Below are 17,165 nucleotides of genomic sequence, written 5' to 3'. Positions count from 1 at the left end.
TGAGCGAGATCCAAGAATCCTCTTTTGGGGTCTAGATTGGGACCCCTTTCCGGTAACAATTAGACTGATCAAAAAAGCCAGTAGACAGATTACCATTAATGTGGAGCAGTAACGTGTCATGGTTACCATTTCCAGACAGTTGTTGAGAGAACACACATCTAGGACAGCAATTAAATTGGACACTGATTCTCTTTGGAGTGCTGGGGAAATGTGTGGTTCTATAAAGGTATATTTTGTACACACAGCCATAAGCACATATACACATTTACGTACACACAACTGAGAAAGAACAATTAAATTGCAGTTACTCCTAGGGAAGATAAAAGAGATTCTCTAATTTTTTGTTTTTGTTTTTTCTCACATCCAAGAACTTTACTGCCCACAGCTCTGCGCAGAGGCAAGGGCTGGTGAGAGCGGATCCACCCAGGAAGTCTCTGTAACGGGAACCCGTAAGGGACACTCTAGCTAACATTCTAGATACCTGGGAGATGAGGGCGACTGCCCAGATGCGGGAACAGGCCAGATCTTTATAAATAAACATCCAGTGAAGAGAAATGACAACTCTAATTCATTCGCATATACAGAGCACTCTAGGAGGATGAGGCAACCGGGAACCTGGCGGGGTAATGAGTGGGCCCAGATGTCCGCGGCACCGGGAGACTTGAGAGCAAGGCTGGGGCGGCAGAAGATGGGTACTTGGGGTATGGTGAATGTACAAGACCAGCTACTTGGGGTGGCTGCCCGGGGTGTGTGTGTGTGTGTGTGTGTGTGTGTGGCTGTTCGTTCTGGAATGAGGAGGGGTGGTCTTTACATCATATTCTGTGGCTGGTGGGCTCAGAGAGGGGTTACTTTGTGGAGAGGATTAGGACCATGATGAGACCATAGAGGCCGAGCACCTCGGCAAAGACGAGTATCAGAATCATGCCCACAAATAGTCGGGGCTGCTGGGCGATGCCCCGCACACTGGCACCCCCTACGAAGATGATGGCACAGCCGGCTGCCAGGCTGCTCAGGCCCACACTCAGGCCGGTACCCCGCTGGAGGTCCTATGAAAATAAAATTTAAATCAGTGCACGTACTCTTACCTTAAAATCTCCACATTAAATGAAGCATTAGAAACAGATTTGTTGGTCAAAATCATGACCTGCCTTATAATTAGGCAGTGTCTGTATTTTGGGCAAGAGAAGGATCCCATTGATCCAACCACTTGCCAGAGGGCTTGACATTCGCATCACTAATTTGTTTAAGATGTCATGCTTTTGGAATTTTCCTATTGAAATATTAGTTTCCCTAGAAAGAATATATCACATTTACTTATAATGAACTCTAGACTCTTAAATGAATCAATTAGTTTAACATTGCCTAACAGAGAGCCAAAGGAAATGGGACAATGGAAGGTTTCTTTTTTATTTAAGGTAAGAAAAGTCCAGCACCTGGGATATTGCCCTAAGAGAGTGAGCATCATCAGGAAGGTCCATCACAGGAGACTGCACAGCCATGGACAGCAGGAGGGAGGTTGTCACCTGGGGAACTGGGGCGAAGGCAAATTAGAGCAAGGAACTGACAAAGGAAGATGAGGAGATGCTGAAATCAAATACATCCACAATTTTGTTAGTATTACAAACTAATTAATAGAAAAGGCAGCTTCTCAAAGTACCTAACAGAAAGGGAAATAAAAATAAAAAATATATTTAGTCTATGTTATACACTGTAAAGACAACTTGGGTCCAGGTTTCAGACCGAACTTAAGATTTTCAGAGTACTAGTCATAGCTAACATCCACAACTACAGTGACTGCATCTATTCTGGGTATCACATTTAGGCTTCATCAATGAGATATCTAGGAAATATACTCTTCTTGGCATGTCTCAAAGACACTAAAATCCAGATATCTAAGGACATGTGTCTTAATTGCTTCTCTAGAAGTGGTGATAATTATGCATCCTACATTCTAGTGACTTAATCCTTATTGCCACCAACTGAATCCCTTTTAGAGAATTTATCAGAAGTCATGTGTATTAGTAGATTTACTATATAACTCTATCTTATCTTTACATTAACTTGTACCAAGCCAAAGCAACCCAACCCATGGCACCATCTCTACAACTACAAAGTTAATAAGCAGGAGACAGCTCCAGTCTTGAATTCTTTAGAAGAGGTACAGTTAATTACACTGAAATAGAATTTGTTATTGAGTGACACATGAAGGGTGAGTAAAAAGAAAAAAAAAAGATGGCCAATGGCTAGCCTCTTGATGATTGAAGATAGGCTTAATTTGGTTTGTAACTCATCTATTTATGAGGTATGTGATCTTGATTTTAAATAAACACATTTGGTTTCCTTACCTAAAATATAAGCCCAGCTAGAATATTGCCCAATCATGGAATTACTAGGGTTTATTTCCCACCCACTGGTGGGGTTTAGGAGAGAATTTCCTGGGAGAAGAGGCATGAAAAGCATAAAGAATTAGATCGCTGATTTCAAGTCTTTGGAGTGTTTGGCTGTGAGCCATGAGCATTTTTAAAAGTTCAAAGAGCAGGGGCAGGTCAGAAAAGGGGAGTCAAGAGTTAAGGGTCAGAGACCAAGTCAGGCCTTAGCTTAACAGGAAGGAACAGGGCTAGGATCCCATGGAAGTGGGTGACAGCTGGGGACAAATTAGAAGGGGTTATGACTTGCTACAGATCAGCTCAGACAATAAAAATGCATTAACTCACAAGGTAACTGTGAGCACAGACTATTAAAAGTCATGTAAGTTGAGGCATTTAAAAAACTGTACAGCCCTAACAGATATTACTATTTTTATCTTATGCAGTAAAGATGAAACAACTGCCAAAAAAGTTTGTCAAGATAACCCCATCAGGGGACAACAAATGGCTGTCCTCCTTTTATCCTATGGAACATGCACTTGGCATTCACAGAAAACGTGCCTTTGCTTCTCCTCATGTGTCTGATACTCTATTAGACTCAGGGCATTCACCTTCTGCTTTGATCTCTGGGTGCTTTTAGTGAATCCTCTAATTCTCAACCATAAAGGCTAATGCGATAGCAGACTTCAGGCATTTTTCATCAAGAAATCTCTCAACTCCTGTTACCTAAAGTTAAAAAATGCATTTCTGAAGGGCACAGTTATTTTTTTCCTGTTCTCCTATTTGTTGAGTGCTTTGTCCTGGTGGGCTGATGTGCTCACATTCCATTACCATAAATTCAATTGTTGGAGAATTTGCTCTCAATATTTTGCCCTCTGGAGACAAAGATACATTTGGAATGAATTGTCTTTAGCAAGTTGCTTGCTTTTGTTTTGTTGATGAGTTCTCTGAACTTTTTACTGCCTGTTTGAAGCTATTATTCCTTTTAAACAGCTTTTTATTTTCTCAAACATTACTGGTCACTTTACTGTCCAGTGAATACTTTTTCTAACTACAGGTAGACATTTAACTGCTAGCTATAGAGGAACCAGTGTGCTAGAGATCCTTCCTTTATGTGTTAATTCAAAAGATCAATTTGTCATCATTTTTCTTATGGAACTATCTCTCTCCTCATTGGTCCTATTGCTTTTCCCTCATTTTTCAATGATGTGCATATTCTTGGGCAGGCAGGTTATGCTGCCCTTTTTTTATAATATTATTCTAACATTCAGTCTGCTCCATTAATATGCCTCAGTTCAGTAACACAAAGTGGAATGCTCATCTCAACCTCGCTATCAAGAGCAGTTGTTGTTCTACACACTGCAATATTGGGGGGTCCTGAGGCCACAAACCATATGCATCTTCTCTGCATATAGAATATTAAACTCACAATTTGATACAGCCACAACCTAGTGTGAGGAAGACAGCCTTGGATTAGAAGTAAGGAAACCTGGGTCCTAATTTCTGTTCTGCATCAAAAAGTTTAGAAATTTTGATTAAATGATCTCTAAGGTTCCTGATAAGTTTAGAACTCCATATTTTTAAAATTTCCTTTCTTCCTCTACATATACAGCCTATCAGCAGTGGGAAAGGAACAGAGTGCTTGGGAAAGTCTCAACAATATAGATATTTGAGCTGAAGCTTGAAAGATGAGTGTAACATTCCCAGATAAATAAAGGAAGAAAGGGGATCTAAGTAGAGAAAATAGTATGTGCAATGTCACAAAAGAGCAAAATAGCATGAAGTATTTTGAGAACTTTGGTCAAATAGCTAGTTTTGGACTCCAGGGAATCTCAAACCCAGAACAGCTTCTAAGCTAGTGAACTTTGTACTGTCACATCATATCACTACCTGAATAGACAGAATTTAATAGCTGACAAATTGACATTGAATCACAACTATATGAGGGATTGCAAAGGCTGGTGGGGTAAGTGGGTTTTCCCAGCTCTCAGAAAGAGGGAGCTTCACAACAGAAGCTCTAGGTCCAAGACCAGCAGATTTTATTTCCAGGATGTTCTGAAGCTTCAGTCTGGTCTGAAGACCAGACCAGTGAAAGGTTTCTGGAGCTTGAGTAAGAAACAGATTTGAAGGAGATTAGTCCTTCGTATGATTGTCCATGGTGCAGCCAGAATGAAGAGCCAAACATAGTATAGTTGCTAGACAAAGAGGCAAAAACTAGATATGAAGTTCTGGGAAAGCAGGCTCAGGATGGAAGTTTGGAAGTACAGCCTGGGGATAATAGCAATAATATCTTCTACACAGAAATTTTGTGGTGATTAAATTATATAAGGCAGTTAAAATTTAACGTAGTTTCTGACATATAACAGGCACTCAATAGTAGCTTTTGTTGTTTAAGGCACTGAAATGTAACCACTAAAGGCCTTACTCAAGGCCTTACCAGCTTCAAGTATAAAGGAACCAGACCAAAAAAGAGGGTCACATGTTCCCCAAGCCCAGAAATTGTTTTATTTTCCCCCTCTCTCCATGGGGTTCCATGTGATCTCCCAGGGAGCACTCCCTAGTGCTTTTGCACTCTTATTATGGGACCCAGGCCTTATTTCACTCCTCCAGTGTTTGGGGTTACAGTACATTGAGTTTGACATGGTGCCAACATGACACCATGACTTTGAACTAGAAGTTCTCCCCACCTCCAACTCAGAGGCCCAAGGGGCAGCTTTGGTGAACTGTAGTCAGAGAGCACTAGGGTGTGAGTTGGAAGATCTGGGTTTTCTTTGAAGCTCTACCATTAACAAGCCGGATGTCCTGTTCAAGTACTCAACTTGTCTCTACTGAATTTCTTACCTGGGAAAAGAGATGACTGAACTGGATGACACCCAAGGACTTCTCCAACTCCAGCACTATGAAACAATGACAGCACCTAAAGAACTCTTTATCAAAGTTGTCAAAAAGGCTTGACACATCATCTTGAGCATTAAATTAGCATCAGCTATATAATGCCAGATACTAAACTTTTGCTAGAAGGAAAGTGACAAAGAGAGAAATAATGCCCACAATGCTCCAAAGTCATTCTTTTAGTCAACAAGATGTTCTTCTCAATATCTCTGTGTTTGGGTTGAAAAAGACATCAAAAGAAATTAGGAAGGAGGGACCAAGATGGCCAGCTAAAAACAGCTGCAAATGGAGGCTCCCACTGAGAAGAACAAAAATAGTCAGTGAATCCTGCACCAGCAACTGAGGTGCCCAGGTTCTCTCACTGGGACTGACCAGGCGGTTGGTGTGACCCACAGAGAGTGAGGAAAAGCAAGCTGGTGTGATGGCCCACCTGGGAGCCACACAGGGCAAGGGGAACTCCCACCCCCAGCCAAGGGAGGCTGTGAGTGATCATGCTACCCTGCCAGGGAAACCACACTTTTTTTCATGGATTTGTGCAGCCTGCACATCAGGAGATTCCCCCTCATGAGCCCATGCCACCAGGGCCTTGGGTCTCAAGCACAGAGCTGTGCAGGTTATATGCAGCCACTTGGCCACAGACTGCCTAAGACTACTGAGTTCCCGAGGGGAGGAGAAGGGCAGCCATCATCTGTGTGGTTGCCTGCTGCCTAAGATGACTGAGATCCCTGGGGGGAGGTGCGGCTGCCATCACTGCAGCTCCAGTCTGCTATTTTTTCCCCTGCTGGTGCTAGGGAGATTAGATGGTTTGGACCTAGGGGGAATTACCCATGGTGCAGCACAGTGGCCATGGCCAATTATGGCCAGACTGCCTATTTAGGCTGGACCCTGACCCATCTGTCCTCACCAGACAGGGCCTCCCTTCAGGAATTTTAGCAACTCCAGCCAGGGGTTTAGGCACAGAACTCTGATCTCCCTGGGAATGAGCCCCTAGAGGGAGGTGCGGCTGCAGTTTCCACAAATCAGCACACTTTGTCATTCCCCTGCTGGCTCCGAAGAATCCAGGCAATCCGGATGAGTGGGATTTCCCCCAGCACAGCACACCCCTTCTGACAAGGGGCAGCCAGAGTGTTTTGTTAAGCGGTCCTGGATCTTGTGCCTCTTGACTGGGTGAGACCCCCCAACAGGGGTCACTGGACAACTTATACAGGAGCATTCCCACTGGCATCAAGTTGGTGCACCTCTGGTATAGAGATCCCAGAGGAAGGAGCAGGCAGCCATTTTTGCTATTCTGCATCCTCCACTGGTGACACCTCCAGGTACAGGAGGGACCCTAGTGAATAGGGTCTGGATGGACCTCCAGCAAACCACCTCAGCCCTATGGAAGAGGGACCTGACTGTTAAAAGAAAAACAAACAGAAAGCAAAACAACAACATCAACAAAAAATCCCCAACAAAAACCCAATCCAAAGAACAGCAGCCTCAAAGATTGAAGCCATATAAACCCATGAAGATGAGAGAGAATCAATAAAAAAATGCTGAAAACTCAAATAATCAGAGTGCTTCTTCTTCTCCAAATGATCGCAACACCTCCAGCAAGAGCAAAGGATTGGGCAGAGGCTGATATAGATTAACTGACAGAAGTAGGCTTCAGAAGGAGGGTAGTAACGAACTTCACTGAGCTAAAGGAGCATATTCTAACCCAATGCAAAGAAGCTAAGAACCATGATAAAACATTATAGGAGCTGTTAACCAGAATAACCAGTTTAGAGAGGAATCTAAATTACCCAATGGAGCTGAAAAACGCAACATGAAACTTCACAATGCAACCACGAATATCAATAGCTGAACTGTTGAAGTGAAGGAAAGAATTTCATAGCTTGATGACTCTCTTCCTGAAATAAGGCAAACGAGATTAGAGAAAAAACAATGAAAGAGAATGAACAAAACCTCCTAGAACTATGAGATTATGTAAAAAGACCAAACCTATGACTGATTGGGATACCTGAAAAAGACAGGGAGAACAGAACCAAGATGGAAAACACACTTTAGGATATCATCCAGGAGAACACCCCAACCTAACAAGACAGGCCAACAATCAAATTCAGAAAATCCACAGAACCCCAGTGAGATACTCCATGAGAAGATTAATTCCAAGGCATATAATCATCAGATTCTCCAAGGTCAAAATGAAGGAAAAAATGTTAAGGGCAGCCAGAGACAAAGGCCAGGTCACCTATAAAGGGAAGCCCATTAGACTAACAGTGGACCTTCTCAGCCGAAACCCTAAAAGCCAGAAGAGACCGGGTTTCAATATTGAACATTCTTAAAGAAAAAAATTTCAACCCAAAATTTCATATCCAGCCAAACTTCACTTCATTTCATAAGTGAAGAAATAAAATAAAATCCTTTAAGGCAGAAATAGATTCCTTTTCAGATAAGCAAAATGCCTAGGGAATTTATCACCACCAGGCCTGCCTTGCAAGAGCTCCTGAATGAAGTGCTAAATATGGAAAGGAAAAACTGTTACCAGCCACTGCAAAAACACACTGAAGTGCAAAGACCAATGACACTATAAAGCAACTACATCAACAAGTCTGCAAAATAACCAGCTGCAATGATGACAGGATCAAATTCACACATAAAAATGTTAACCTTAAATGTAAATGGGCTAAATGCACCCATTAAAAGACACAGAATGGCAAGCTGAATAGAGTCAAGACCCACTGGTGTGCTGTATTTAACAGACACATCTCACCAGCAAAGACACACACAGGCTCAAAATAAAGGGATGGAGGAAAATTTACCAAGCAAATGGAAAGCAAAAACAAAACAGGGGTTGCAATCCTAGTCTCTGATAAAACAGATTTTAAACCAACAAAGATCAAAAAGACAAAGAAGGGCATTACATAATGGTAAAGATCAATTCAACCAGAAGAGCTAACTATTCTAAATATATATACGCCCAATACAGGGGCACCCAGGTTCATAAAACAAATTCTTACAGAACTACAAAGAGACTTAGACTTCCACACAATAATAGTGGAAGACTTTAACACTCTACTCTCAATAATAGGTCGCTGAGAGAGATAATTAACAAGAATATTCAGGATTTGAACTCAGCTCTGGATCAAGTGGACCTGATAGATACCTACAGAACTCTCTATGCCAAAACAACAGAATATACATTCTCCTTGGCACCATGTGGCACTTACTGTAAAACCAGTCACATAATTGGAAGTAAAACACTCCTCAGCAAATGCAAAAGAACTGAAATCATGACAATCTTTCAGACCACAGCACAATCAAATTAGAACTCAAGATTAGGAAACTCACTCAAAACCACACAGCTACGTGGAAATTGAATAACCTGCTTCTGAATGACTCCTGGGTAAATAATGTAATTAAGGAAGAAATCAAGAAGTTCCTTGAAACCAATGAGAACAAAGAGACAATGTACAAGAATCTCTGGGATGCAGCTAAATTAGTATTAAGAGGGAAATTTATAGCACTAAATGCCCACGTTAAAAAGCTAGAAGGATCTCAGATTGACACCCTAACATCACAACTAAAAGAACTAGAGAACTAAGAGCAAACAAACCCCAAAGCTAGTAAGAATACAAGAAATAACCAAGATCAGAGTGGAACTGAAGGGGATAGAGACACAAGTGACCCTTCAAAAAAATCAATAAATCCAGAAGCTTTTTTTGAAAAAATTAATAAAGTAGATAGACCTCTAGCTAGACTAATAAAGAAGAAGAAGAGAGAAGAATCAAATAGATGCAATAAAAAATGATAAAGGGGATATCACCACTGACCCCACAGAAACACAACCATTGGAGAATAGTATAAACACCTCTATGGAAATAAACTAGAAAATCTAGAAGAAATAGATAAATTCCTGGGTACATACACCCTCCCAAGACTGAACCACAAAGCAGCTGAATTCCTGAATAGACCAATAACAAGTTCTGAAATTGAAGCAGTAATAAATTGCCTACCAACCGAAAAAAAGCCCAGGACCAGACAGATTTACAGCTCAATTCTACCAGAGGTACAAAGAGAAACTGGTACCATTTCTTTTGAAATTATTCCAAACAATTGAAAAAAAGGAATTCTAACTCATTCCATGAGGCCAAGATCATCTTGATACAAAAACCTGGCAGAGATACTACAAAAAAAGAAAGCTTCAGGCCAATATCCCTGATAAACATCGATGCAAAAATCCTCAATAAAATACTGGCAAACTGAATCTAGCAGCACATCAAAAAGCCTATCCACCACAATGAAGTTGGCTTCATCCCCAGAATGCAAGGCTGGTTCTACAAACACAAATCAATAAATATAATTCATCACATTAACAGAACTAAAGACAAAAACCACAAGATTATCTCATTAGATGCAGAAAAAATCTTCAATAAAATTCAACATCCCTTCATGTTAAAACTCAATAAACTAGGGATTGATGGAACATGTCTCAAAATATTAGAGCCATTTATGACAAATCCACAGCCAATATCATACTTAATGGGCAAAAGTTGGAAGCATTCCCCTTGAAAACTGGCACAAAACAAGGATGCCCTCTCTTACCACTCCTATTCAATATAGTATTGGAAGTTCTGGCCAGGGCAATCAGGCAAGAGAAAGAAATAAAAGGTATTCATGTAGGAAGAGAGGAAGTCAAACTGTCTCTATTTGCAGATGACATGATCCTATATCTAGAAAACTCCATTATTTCAGCCCAAAAGCTTCGTAAGCTGATAAGCAACTTCAGCAAAGTCTCTGGATATAAAATCAATGTGCAGAAATCACATTGCAGAAACCAAGCAGAAAGTCAAATCATGAATGAACTCCCATTCACAATTGCTACAAAGAGAATAAAATACCTAGGAATACAGCTAACAAGGGAAGTGAAGGACCTCTTCAAGGAGAACTACAAACTACTGCTCAAGGAAATCAGAGAGGACACAAACAAATGAAAAAAAACATTCCATGCTCATGGATAGGAAGAATCAATGTGGTGAAAACAGCCATACTGCCTATAGTAATTTATAGATTCAATGCTATTCCCATTAAACTACTATTGACATTCTCACAGAATTAGAAAAAACTGCTTTAAAATTCAAATGGAACCAAAAAAGACCTCATATAGCCAAGACAATCCTAAGCAAAAAGAAGAAAGCTGGAGGCTTCAGGCTACCCAGTTTCAAAGTATTCTACAATGCTAATGTAACCAAAACACCATGGTACTGGTATAAAAACAGAAACATAGGCCAATGGAACAGAACAGAGATCTCGGAAATAAGACTGCACATCTACAACCATCTGATTTTTAACAAATCTGACAAAAGCAATGGGGAAAGGATTCCCTACTTAATAAATGATGCTGGGAAAACTGGCTAGCCATATGCAGAAAATTGAAACTGGACCTGTTCCTTACACCTTATACAAAAATTAACTGAAGGACTAAAGACTTAAGTGTAAAACCTGAAACTGTAAAAACTCTAGGATAAAATCTAGACAATACTATTTAGGACATAGGCACAGGTAAAGATTATTATAAAGGTAATGACAAAAGCAATTGCAACAAAAACAAAAATTGACACATGGAATCTAATTCAACTAAAGAGCTTCTGCACAGCAACAGAAACTATCATCAGAGTGAAAAGACAACCTACAGAATGGGAGAAAATTTTTACAATCTACCCATCTAACAAAGGTCTAATATCCAGAATCTACAAGGAACATAAAAAAATTTACAAGAAAAAAACAAACGACCCCATTAAAAGGTGGGCAAAGGACATAAACAGTTCTCAAAAGAAGACATTTATGTGGCCAAGAAACATGTAAAAACAAGCTCAACATCACAGATCACTGGAGAAATGCAAATCAAAACCACAATGAGATAACATCTCATGCCAGTCAGAATGGCGATTATTAAACAGTCAAGAAACAATAGATGCTGATGTGGCCGTGGAGAAAACACTTTTACACTGTTGTGGGAATATAAATTAGTTCACCCATTGTGGAAGACAGTGTAGAAATTCCCCAAAGACCTAGAAATAGAAATACCATTTGACTCAGCAATCCCATTACTTCCCATAACTGGGTATATACCCAAAGGAATATAAATCATTCTATTATAAAGATACACGCACATGTATTTTCATTGCAGCACTATTCACAATAACAAAGACATGGGATCAACCCGGATACCCATCACTGATAGACTGGATAAAGAAAATATGTTACGTATACACAATGGAATACTATACAGCCATAAAAAGGAACCAAATCATATCCTTTGCAGGGCCATGGATAGAGCTGGAACCCATTATCCTCAGCAAACTAACTTAGAAACAGAAAATCAAACACTGTATGTTCTCACTTACAAGTGGGAGCTGAACAGTGAGAACAAATGGACCCATGGTGGGGAACAACACACACTGGGGCCTGTCGGGGCAGCAGAGGGAGAGAGAACATCAGGATAAATAGCTAATGCATGCAGGGCTTATTACCTAGGCGATGGCACATATTTACCTGTGTAACAACCCTGCACATCCTGCACATGTATCTTGGAACTTAAAATAAAATATTTAAAAAGCAATATAAATAAATAAATAAATAGACATCAAAAGTGTTACGTAGCTACTTTTGGATACCTCAGTAATTTGGTAACTGCATGCTATGTGATTCTTTTTTATAAGGCAACTGGAGAGTCATACCTTCATTGTATACCTACAGTATATAGGTGTACTAGAGAGGTCCTCTCTGAACTGTATGTGTTTAATGCTTAACAAATATATAGTTTTAAAAACATATTCTATAACTTGGCTGATTCTCCCTAGAGGGGAAAAATACTCCTTTTTTCTATTGCAAACAACATATGGTCTAATGTGTGAACTAATAACTAGATTCATTAGTTTACACATTCCTGATAAGGGAAATTTAACTTTCATAATTAAGACTCTGCACAACAATTGTGTTACATTGTTATCCAGAGATAAATTCTTGCCAAACATTCCCTGTTCTCAAGCAGTTTCAAAGAGAGTTTCCAAAGGTCCTTTTCCCTTGCAAGTCTTAATTTCCATTGTTTTATGAATTTAATGTTGTCATTCTGCAGAGCAATTCTCAAGAAAACTGTGAAAAAAATTTAAAATTCGGTATTTTTGATACATTTCAGATAGTCTTGATTATCAAAGTTAGCATAAATAAAAAGATTCCTGTTAAAAATTTAAAGGCAACAATATTCTTGTAGGAGAACAGTCTGTAAAAAGAAATGCTTCAGCTTTAGTGGAGTGAAGGAAGGACCTTCTTGAAAAAGAAGGGTTAATGGAGTGTGTAAGATTTTTTTTGTCAGTTCTAAAAATGGATTCTTCCAAATCACGTCTTAAATTCAAGACTTTTTGAGAGAGAAAGATGCACAAACAAGAATATATGTATATTGTTCTATTTCTTAGGAGAAACATAATAAACTACAGTATGAGTGATTCATACTAGATGTTAGGAGAAATGTCATGATAGTTTACAATAATATGCTCTGTAAGAGGTTACAGAGGAAAGAATTCAGTTATCTTTTTGTGGAGGCTCTAAAAGTAGAAGGGGACATTTAATCTGGGAGAGCTGGGACAAGTTAGTACCTCTTGTTCCATCATTTGTAAAATGGGAGAATCTCTCAGCATCCTTCTGATTTTGAAAATACTTCTGCCATACAAAGTGTATCTTTGGTTGAAGCTGGTACTCTTGGAATGGGGGAGTTTAGGTGAAACTTGGCTACTCATGAGATCTCTGCCTTCTGTTCTATGCACAGTATTTTCCCTTTCCTGGGGCTCTGCACCTAATAAATAAAACTGGAAACACTAGAAGAAACTATGACTTTTTAATATTCTTACATTTAAACCATTCTTAAGTTTTAGTTCTCTAATGAAGTTGCTGCCATCCCATCAACCCCCTACTGTATTTGTTTGTCTTTTATTTTCCAGCATCTCTGACTAAATGCAATTCACAGAGGTCTTCTGGGTCAAGGGAGAGCTATCTTTCCTCAAAATCCTCAGATGACTTGAATGTATGAAGATGACCTGGCAATTCATCCTTGCTCACTGTTCCCGTGCTCCTACTAGTGAAAGCACTTAGGTGTTTGAAATCACACCAAAGAAGCTCTTTCTGAGTTGGGAAAAATTGGTAACAGTATAACACCTGGTGAATATTATCATCATTATTATTGGAACCCACTTTTTCTCCTATATCTATTTTGCTCATTTCCATGGAGCTAAAGACATTGTGAATGATAAAGTAGACTGGAAACCTGACCAGCGTGGCCCCTTCAGACTATACAGGAAATGAGGTTATCAGAAATTCCTTTTAATAATGCAAAAGCAGAAATGTTGAAACAAAGGTTTTGATGAATTATATTTTTAAGGCCAGACTGGTTCTCTGTGTTCAAATATAAGCATGAATTAGTTCCTTCACCAACATATTTGTACTGTTATATACACCAGTTTATGTCTCCTCATAGTATATGGTCCATTAAAACTAAGAAACATGACAGTGAAACTACTGATTTTTGACCATTTACCATAGCAACTCATCATGAAAAAGAACACATTGTAGCACTAAATCAGACAAATATTGCATCATGGAGACAATAAGGTTATTAAGAAGATTTTTTCTCTAACTTTTAAATATTAGGATGTTGTACTATGAGTGATTTTGATGTAGAAGTTAGAGAAGCAAATTCAATTTATCAGGAAAATTGCCCTCATATTTTAAAGCAAGAAATGGATTAAACAAAGAGATGTTTCAGAAAAAATGTGATCTCCTAAAAACAGCACTATATAGTCTTGTCTTTTTCCACCTTGACAATCTACTTTCTGTCCTTTTTGTATTCATAAGATCAAAAAAGTGGCAATAAATTGTTGCTTTTCCTAGTTGTGCCTGGATTGTGTATAGTATATGTTAGACAAACCTACTTTCTCCTGATCACAGCAAAGGGTTATAAATCTATCAGCAGAGTGATTCCCAGAGCATATGGCTCTCGGGGGAAAATAGCTTGCATTTAGCCAGCTGTCCAGAGCTCAACAGTGTTGGTAACATATTTCAGACTAGATAAACTAGAAAATATATTTAGAAAGTGCAAGCCAAGAAATTTACATTAATCTCTTCCATTTGATTCAAAAACATAAATTGCCACTGCACTATTTCTTAGAGTAGAACTTAATTAAATTATTCCTGGTCACAAAAGATCTGATTGAACAGGAATAATATTCAGCATTTTAGACCTTGAGCTGATGACATCCATCTGGTTAAAACCATAACAATAAGCTTTCTGATAACTAGTAAGTTATTCAAGTGCATATCTGACATGATTTCTGAAACTGTAAAAGTTAAAAGAGCAAGGGAAAATCCATATACATAAAATGAATCATCTGCAAGTTTTCGCTAGCCTTCAGACACTTAAGTAAATATAAAACTCATTTTAAGATTCAGAGTTTATGAATTAAAAATGAGTGAGTTAAGAAAGAGCCCTGGAGATATGGCTTAGTTAGGGGCTGGGACTGGGAAAACATAAGATGAGCCTAAAGTATCTTGTAGTACCAGGATGAAAGGAAGTACTTTTAAAAGAAGGACAAAAGAAAAGAGAAAAGGAACAAAGACAGATGTCAAAAAGATACAGTAGCCAACATGATAGAGCTTCCAGTGGTCAAATCTGAAGAAATTTGAGCAATAAAATAAACAACTATAGCACTGAATTAAAATCCAGTGAATTTAAAACAATCCATGAATCCATACTAATAAATAAAGAACTGAATAAGAAATAAATGGAGGATAAGGGACAAATCTTTCATACCCAATAATTCTAAGTAATATACCTCTAGAAAGCAAAGCTTAATTCCTTTTCTCTTGAATGTGGCCTGGAGTTAATTTCGCTTCCAAAGCATAGAGTACGAAAAGAAAAAATGGTAACTTTAGAGTGAAGAGACATGACAGACCCCACCTTAAGCCAGTGATCAATGTTATCATCACTAATGATAAATTATGTTGATAATATGTGCCCATTATGATATGATGTAATAAAAAAGGTACTTCACCTCTCTGGTATGTTTCCCCAAAACTCATAACCCCAATGTAATCATGAACTAACATCAGACAAACCTAAATTGAGGAGCATTCTACAAGATATCTGACCAGGCTCTTCAAACTTTCAATACGTATTAAAAAAGGAAAGACTGAGAAATTGTCACAGTCTAGAGGAGACCAAGATGGCATGTTGACTAGATGCAGTGTAGTATCCTGGAGCAGATCCTTAAACAGAAAAACAGCATTAGTGAAAAACTAATGAAATACAAGTAAAGTCTGTACTTTAGTTAACAATATTGTAACAAGCTTAATTTCTTAGTTTTGCCAAAGATTCCATGATTATGTAAGAATTTAACATAAAGGGAAGCTGCGTGAAAGTGTTGTGTTGAGTTTGAATTTTAAAAAATATCTAACCTCAGTTTGTGAGTCTGCATTTTCAAAATAAAGCCAGAACCCCATTTAAGAGTGTTAAAATAGCCAAGATGGGAGGATCACTTGAGGTCAGGAGTTCAAGACTAGCCTGGCCAACATGGTGAAACCCCGTCTCTACTAGAAATACAAAAAAATTAGCAGGGCATGGTGGTGCACTCCTGTAATCAAAGCTACTCAGGAGGCTGAGGCAGGGGAATCGCTTGAACCTGGGAGGTGGGGGTTGCAGTGAGCCGAGATTACCCCACTGCACTCCAGCCTGGGTGACAGAGTGAGACTCTGTCTTAAAAAAAAAAAAGGAATGTTAAAATAAATACAAGATCGCTTTGTTAGAGGAAGATTGCGCTCTCCACAGGTCTTCCTAATGACCTTTGAGAAAGATGGGATGGCCATCTGTTGATGGATTCATTCTTGCCAAGATCTTTCAGTTTTTATAAAGGGTATTTGTTCTACCACCTTAATCAATGAATAAAAATATGTGTATGTATGAACTAATCTTATTATATTATTGCATTCTCAAGCCTTGCCAGGAAGGAAAATAACAAATTCATTGTTGCTTATGCACTAAAATTTGAATAAAAGAAATAATATTTATGGAGGATTGCTTGAAAGATATGCAGTATGTCCATTTTTCTAGGCACTTTAAACTCTAGATCTGGTTGAAACATCATCAGGTTTGTCCAATGTGTTATAGGCATCACACTAACCCTCCTGGCAGTTGCTTTATACTGCATTCTTCTTTGATAAAATTCTATTAACCTGAATTAAGAGATATATAGACCAATCCATGAAACTTATCACCGTATTTTCTAGAAGAATGCTGCTAGAGTTACTATTTCTCACATTACTCCATGTAATTGAAGTGTAGGATGTTCCCCAAGTATCAACAACAGAATTAAGTATACCTTTCTTGAGAAGTTGATGGGGGATTTTAACCTTATGCATCTTTTGGGTTATGAAATTGATGTGTTTCCCTTTTTGCAATGAATGCTAGAAAACTCAGGATTAAATTTGTGATGGGCATCTAACAAGTACATATAACTTCAGAGCATGCATTCCAAACATGAATCTCACTTTGACTTCAAACATTTTAAGTTATTGCTCTTTTATCATTTATATGTATTATTTATATCATATTGTTGAGATGTGTTTATTGTTGAGAAGTTTTCAGAATGCAGATAGACAATTGTTTTTTCAAGAAAATTAAAGATTAGCTATCAATCAGATAATCATTGTTAACATATTTCAGTATAAGCATAGGAATACTAGACTTACTTAATCATGCTGTATTTTAAGTTATTACCTTTTTAAAGTCTGATTCAAGTCTTTTGTTTTGGAGAAGAGCGGTATAAAAGAAGGTATAAATAAATACATTGATATAAAAATTTAAAAAGACCCATTTTT

The 17,165-nt window shown here is 38.5% G+C and overlaps 1 long non-coding RNA gene across 1 annotated transcript; it reads left to right on the top strand.

Moving 5' to 3' along the window:
- Nucleotides 1-368: 368 nt before the first annotated feature.
- LOC134758079 (uncharacterized) lies at nucleotides 369-14,182 on the top strand. The gene is made up of 2 exons (XR_010132899.1): nucleotides 369-449; nucleotides 13,238-14,182. It is a non-coding gene; the product is annotated as an uncharacterized lncRNA (long non-coding RNA).
- Nucleotides 14,183-17,165: the final 2,983 nt, after the last annotated feature.

Source organism: Gorilla gorilla, chromosome 2 (assembly GCF_029281585.2).
Source record: "Gorilla gorilla gorilla isolate KB3781 chromosome 2, NHGRI_mGorGor1-v2.1_pri, whole genome shotgun sequence".
In the NCBI taxonomy this organism is placed as follows: domain Eukaryota; kingdom Metazoa; phylum Chordata; class Mammalia; order Primates; family Hominidae; genus Gorilla; species Gorilla gorilla.
The sequence above is the reverse complement of the archived record's forward strand: the minus strand, read 5'-3'. Positions and strand labels throughout refer to the sequence as shown.